We start from the raw sequence: 7489 nt of genomic DNA, 5'->3' as shown, positions 1-7489 counted from the left end.
GCGGTGTTGGTCGAACAGTGACGCTTGGAGGTGGCCATGGTGACTCCGGTCGCTTCTCGTTGGTGCGTCTTCGTCCGACAGCTTCGTCTGGTGCTTCGGTGGTGCCTGTGGTGGTGCTGTTCTCGGCGTAGCTCCCTGGGCGTCTTTGATGGCTGGCCTAGGTGACTTTGCTCCCTGCTTCATTGTGTTCTTGGGGGAACTTCTTTGCTTCATTGTGTTCTTGGGGGAACTTCTTTGCCTCCCGACGGTACGGCGTCCTTTCGATCCAGGGCGAGGGACAGGGGTCCTTTCCGGAGGAGAAGTCGATGAAGCTTTGAGCCTGTTGCCTGTTGGTGTAGACGACAACTCGTCCCCGGTTGCTTCTCTCTTGACCATGCAGCCCTCTGGTCTCTCTCAGCATCGGATAGTGCTAGGTGGCTCAAGCTATGTGTTTTTTGTGTATCCTTAGCTTGCTTGTGTTCCTGTTGTAAGCTGTTTGTAATATGCACGTTGTATCTGCCGTTGTGGCGTTATTAATTTAACGCAGGGCTAAGGCCTTATGTTTAAAAAAGAACATGCGAGAGAAAATGAAGAAGATGGTTCGGGAAGCAAACACCGAAGAAAAACAAGGGCACCATGATGAATATGGATAAGTGTGCTTTGCTGTGCTAGAGCCTTGTGTTATGGATGACATGTCTCATCTCTTGATAATAGAATATGGCCTTATGGAGGACTTATCCCAACTTCTATTGATGGGGTTGCTTTGAACTGAATGTTATTCTTGATGGCATTTTGTGTGCCCCAATCTAACCATTGTAATGTGTACATGACATGGAAAAGATTATTGAAAGATTCTTAGTTTGTGGGAAGTCCACACAATGGACCAATATCATATACCTCGGTAGGAACAAATCAATCCCATGAGGGACATCAAACTTTACTTAGGTAGCTAGTCCCTCCCACGTGGATGTTCTGCATTTTGTACTCAAATATAGGTTACAAAGATTTCCTATTAGCTTTTCTGCATGAGTTTACGTTTACGTGAAAAATTAACACGAGCTGTTGAATGCACAAAATGATGCAAATGCATTCTAGACAAACATTGTAGATAATCAATGTATGTAAATAAGATTCTGTGTTGATTATTACTACAGTTGGTACTATTTTAATACCAAGTACAAAGCATGCATATATTGTCAACATACTACCAAACCCAACTTACAATACTTCTTTGCCGGCAGTTCAGTTTATACTCTGAACTTTATATAAACACACTTATGGAATCATACACTAGAAACAACTAATAAGATATGTAGTAGAGCATATTCTTTAGAGACATGTATGATGTATTAAGGATGTTAAACTAACATGAACATACACGCATATATACACATATACACTATATAAGTTCTGCAATTGTCAACAAAACAATAATGGATAACTTTTCTTGAAACATGCGATCTAAATTTATGACAATGATATATATTACAATGGTATAACAAAGAACAATATAATTTATTAGCAACATTATATGTTGTTAACTAGGGCAACTATAATATAAAAAATTATACTTGTTTAGACTGTAGTATGATAAAATGAAGTTATAAAGAAGTGTAAAATTTTAGTATAAAAATATTTATTCTAGTTCATTAGGGTCTAAATATTTAGATTATATTGTCCACGTTGGGTCAAAACCTGTCGGGCTGCCCATTTGGCATGTGGTTCCCTATGTCCACATAACATTTGACGAAGTGTGCTTACTGTGTGGAGGTAGATCTCCCCACCCTTTTTCTCTTTCTTACCCTCTCGTATGATCTATCGTCGATTTTGATTTGGAAAATGTGCCCTACATCATGCTAATTCAAGGCGAAATTAGAATCTAGGCTCCACCTAGACAATACCACAGTTCAGATGAGTATGGCACGATAGTTTATGGAAAGGAGTGAGAAGTTATCCATAGTTGGGAGGACAACTCACTTGCAGCATAGAGGGTGAATGAGTGAAACGATGGAATGCTATGGACAAATGATAAAACAAAGATATTTGAAGTTTAAAAGTAAGTTTTGATTGTGAACTCAATTCCTGATGCTCCACCACTATGATCCATCTTGGAGAAAATAGCATTCCAAAAAATTTGATGCTCCATCCGCGTCATCAATCTTGGGATACGATTGCACCTTGTTTTATGATGCTTAAGAGAATTTGTATGGCTGAACTTCAAAATAATGTTGCATTACATCCACCTGGAGTGTTCTGGAAAGAAGTATGTGGTTTGCTTGCTATTTCCCATTTGTCGGGTGTTCCCCTTTGTGGTTGAACCTGTTGAGCATCACCGTTTTCTTGGGTGCCATGATTAATGATCGTTAGCTTTTGTTCTATCGAGTCTATATATAGAACTGCCATCCACACGACACTAACAGTGAAATGGTGGAATGCTTGTGATTTATATATCTTGTGGTTCCAGGCATTGTTCATTAATGGTCCTTCTAATAACTTATCATCGGCCGTTGCTCTCTAGGATTGCTAGCATTGTATTGTTCTGCATTTCTTTCAGTACATAAGTCATCTTTGAGTTGCCAGCAATTGAATAAATGGAGTTGTTTAACCATGCATGCACTAAACAGCTTTAGGTTTTCTTCAACGTGCCAATTGGTTCGCGAGGTTCGCGTTCTCTTCATCTTCAATACTGGCTACTGCTCGGTGCTTTCTTCAGTTTGTAGTTAGCATTTCAAATAACTTTGGCCGCCCCTATCAACTCGCAGAATGCAAATACACGCCTTCTCTCGACAAGCGTCGCCGCTTTGCCTCGCCTCTTGTTGCCGCCAACCATTCAGCGTGCCCCAACGTCAACGCACCCCACAGATGCAGCCAGCAGGAACCATGTGGCAGCATGAGCATAAGCTCCCGGGGGTTGGCGTACATCTGCATGGTCGATGGCAGCCGACAGAAGAGACGAATGGAGTGGCCGGATGGTCATAAACACTAGGTAAAATTGACTTGCAACTACAAAATTCCAATTGCTACCTTAGTTGCCATTGAACAAAACCTAGTTGTAATCCCACTTGGTACTATTTTTTTAATTGCAACTCAACTATAAAACAACTTGTATGTTATATGCAAAAGAAACACAAATTATCAGAAGATAGAAACACACAAAAAAAATTCTAGGATGACAGGAAAATAAAAATAATTTCAAATTGCAAAAACGGCCGAGAATGAAATATATCAAAGGTGTTGCAGTAAAAAGCAGAAAAAGAAAAGCAAAAGAAAGTAAAAGCAAAAGAAAGGAAAATAATAAAATATGAATTTTTTTTGCCACTAGTAGGAAAATATAGCTACAGCCCCAATTGTTCGCAGATTCATGGAAAATAAAACTTGTTCATACCCATGCACAAGTAAATAGTGATGATAATGCAAGAGCAAATGAAAAAACAGGAAATGGCAAGTGCATGAGCAAAACCCACTAAAAAACAAGAGTGAGGGAATGGTTTAGCGCCGTCCAAAAGAATAAAAGCCCACACTAGTAGTTACACGACATGATTTATTGGAGAGAAGTCCAATTTACCCTCCTAAACTTGTCTCAAAGTTCAGCTTACAACCCTCAACTTTACTTTGGTTCAACTTTCAACCCTAGATTCTTAAACGGTTAAAAATCACCCCTTGCATTGTATTAAGTTGGTTTTTCTTGTACCGTGTATGTTGTATGTTGATGAGTTGGCACAGTATATAGAAAGAAAAACCGCTAACTGAAGAAAAACCGGTTCAATACATGTCAAAAAAAAGGGTAGAAGATCCAATTCCGAACGGATTATAGAATTCAGGGTTGAAGATTGAACCAAAATAAAGTTGAGGGTTGTAATCTGAACTTTGAGACGAGTCTAGGGGGCTAAATTGGACTTCTGTCGATTTATTGATATGCTCGGTTAGAATCAGTTCTCAACTAGCAACTCTCAAAGGATAACATCATTAAAATTTACCATTTAAAGCGTGTTTGGTTACCAATAATGTGTTTTCTGGCATCGGGGAGAACAAATCGTGCCTTTGGTTGTCCACGAGAGAATAAATCTTTGCATCGAACAAGTTTAAAGCACCCAAAAAGTTGTATGCGGAGAAATGCTCGATTTAGCCGTTTCCAGCAATGCAGCCTCGTCTGCCGCTCGCTGGAGCCAAACTACGCCGCGGTGGTGCGAGGGAGAAATGGCAGGAGCCCGCGCGCACCGGAGAAAATATGACGGGAGAAATTCGGTTACTGTTGCGGTCAGAAACCCACCGGCGAGCAGCGACGGGCAACACAGTAGAGCCGGGAGGCTCCCAGGACTGCGGCTAGCCCTGGTCCCTCGAGCGACGGCCCGCAAAGACTCGGCACGCACGTCCGATGCTGGTGCAAGGGCGTGCCACCTGACCTATACCTGGTCAGGAAGGTGATGGATTTGCTTCGCTTAGTTTCCTGCATGGCATACACGTAAACATTAAATACGAGCCTCGATCGGCTCTCAGGTTGTCCTGTGAATCGACTCAAGGAGCCGATCCACCCATGATCCGTATGAGGTATACGATCACATGGTGGTCCTGCTTGATCAATATAGAGCTAAAACGACCTACGACGATTTAGGGTTTTCACCACATAATCGGAACATCCTACGCGTGATTGAGCCTGGCGGCCACGCACGGTGATAATAAACCGACCCTAGACAAGGCCTAAAAACCAACATGAAGTTGATCCCCGGAACATCTTATCTAGGGCTAGCAAACTACACCCTACGTGCCACTGGATCCTTCAACCCGTTTGTAAGGCCTAACTATGCAGATATTAAACTAATCCTTGAAGAACAAGGAGCAATCATAACGGATCGGATCTACTAAATAATGATCAAGCGAGGTGCCGCCCTTACACCTAAGATAGGTGTAAGGGCGGCTAGACGTCTAAGGGTTGCATGGACGAAAGCATATGATACGATGAAACAATGCTAACCCTAACACATCTATGATAACTACGTTGCTCGCCATCAACAAGGCTTCAGCACGAGCAACGCATGAACAACGAATAAACGTGTACTGCCTAGATCGCAAGATGCGATCTAGGCAGCATGATGCTTACCCGGAAGAAACCCTCGAAACAAGGGGTTGGCGATGCGCCTAGATTCGTTTGTGATGAACGTGATTGTTGTCTTTCTCAATAACCCTAGATACATATTTATAGTCCGTAGACTTTCTAACGTGGGAATAATCCCAACCGTGCACGAGCTAAATTCTATCTAACCGACACGTATCCTATTATATTTACAGATACACGGGCAACCTAGCCCAAACTTTGTATACAAGGCCGATTCATGTATTTCTTCCAGATATACTCTTCAAGCCCATCTTAATCGCGGCCCACCTCTGATCCGGTCAAATTCTGGTGATAACACATGCCCCCCTTGTTTTGGAAATGACAATTCCAAAATCACTCTGTTTTTTCTTCGTGGGGTCATGTCGTGGCAGAGCAGAACCGCCGCAGTACCCATCATCATGATGCCTTGCCTCCTCAACTTCTCCGCGTGACCTGGCAAAATTTTTTTTCTTTGGGCACCACTTCCTCGGAAACTGTTGTGGTATTGAATCTCCACTATATCCCCTCTTATTTAACCGCTCCAAACAGTCCGCTACTTCATCCCCTTGCTCTGTTCTGGCCATAGGCACCAAAAAACCCCAGTCTCAGAGCAATGTCTTCCTCCTCTTCCTCCTCCGCCTCGTCGGATCTCTCCTCCCAAACCTTCTCCTCCTCCTCCTCCTCCTCCTCCTCCCGCGAACCCACGCCAGAGTGGGATCCGGTGGCGGCTCAAATGGCGGTGCACGACGAGCACGCCCCAGAGGAGTGGGACCAGGAGGACCACGCCTCCTCCGTCTGGTCCGAGGACGACAAGTCCTTGACCAGCGGAGATGAAGACCTCCAGTTCCTCGGCTGATGGGGAAGCTGGAATCGGGAGAGCGAGGACGACTCGTTCTCCTGGGACGATTACACCCCCTCCGAGGAAGAGGAGGAGGAAGACGACGACGACGACGACTCCCTCGAGGGTTACCCACCGGCGAAGCGCCTCCGCACCTGGTGGGATGACGACGACAGCGACGATGACGACGAGGACGAGGCTCCCGTAGAGGGCTACGGGAGCAGTGACGAGGAGCCCGCCGGCAGCAGCGCTGACGAGAGCTCCGAGGACGACGACGAGGGCAGCGACGGCCCGTAGATTAGGATCTACTAGTGTAGGCCTAATAGTAGTAGCAGATTGGTCAATAGACCTTTCTTTTGTTCTTCCTCCCTTGAGCAATCGGCTCTTTCTTTGTAAGAAATCCTATTATTAATGAAGAAAATATTCCCCAATTAATTTTGCTTCCTTGTCAATTTTGCCGATTGTCAAACGAAGTCGCTGAGCCGATGGCAGGGCATCGGCCTGCACTATAAACGCGACTTGAGGCCAAACAGTTGCCTAATCACACGGTCAAACAGGTCCAATCCATGTCCAAACCATCCTCCAACCTCAAACGCGCAGACTCAAATCCTCAGCAAATCCACTGGGAGATTCATCTCAGATATCATGATCTCTGGTCTGAAACCGATCTGTTAACCTGCTCAATTGAGCTTGTTCCTCTAGAGTCGATAGCAATGCATCGGCTTTTATTATTCTGAAGTCGATGTCCGTGCATCGGCTGTGATTTGTATGTACATTTTTTTTACTGGCCGATTTAAAATCGGCCCCCATATCTCACTGCCCATCATCCCACATGCTTGGGAAATACTTCTTGAGATGCTGGCCATTGACGGCCACTGGGAACTTCACCCCATCCAACTGTTCAAGCATGTAGGCATTGCCCTTCAAAACCTGGATGACTTTGTAAGGACCGTGCCAATTAGGAGACCATTTGCCATATGGTTTATCCTTGGTTCCTAGTGGCAACACGACTTCCCATACTAAATCACCAACTTGAAACTCCTTTGGTCTCACCTTCTTATTGTATGCGCGAGCTACCCTGGCTTTGTTCTCTTTAATCTTCTCCAACGACCAAAGTCTAAGTTCCGTTGCATCCTCAATAGTGTCACTCATCAGGGCTGCATATTCTTCAGCTGTCAAGTCATTCTGAAACGTGACACGTCTCGATCCAGCCGTAATTTTCCAAGGTAATACGGCTTCCTCGCTCATAGACAAGCTGGTATGGCGAAGTCTTTATAGCTCCATGGCATGACATGCGATAGGCCCACAAAGCTTCTGACAATGTCTCATGCCACACCCTAGGGTTCTCGTCAATCTTCCTCTTAATCAGCTTGATCAGGCTTTGATTGGATGCTTCGGCTTGCCCGTTGGCTTGAGCATAGTATGGAGATGATCGGATCAGCTTAATCCCCATTTCATCGCAGAACTTTCTGAATTCTTTAGAAACAAAAACCGAACCTCCATCGGTCGTGATGGTTTGGGGAATCCCGAACCTATGAATGACATGTTCTTTGACAAATTGGATAACATCTTCCGACTTT

The sequence above is a fragment of the Lolium rigidum genome, chromosome 5, assembly GCF_022539505.1.
Source record: "Lolium rigidum isolate FL_2022 chromosome 5, APGP_CSIRO_Lrig_0.1, whole genome shotgun sequence".
Classification (NCBI taxonomy): Eukaryota; Viridiplantae; Streptophyta; class Magnoliopsida; order Poales; family Poaceae; genus Lolium; species Lolium rigidum.
The sequence above is the reverse complement of the archived record's forward strand: the minus strand, read 5'-3'. Positions refer to the sequence as shown.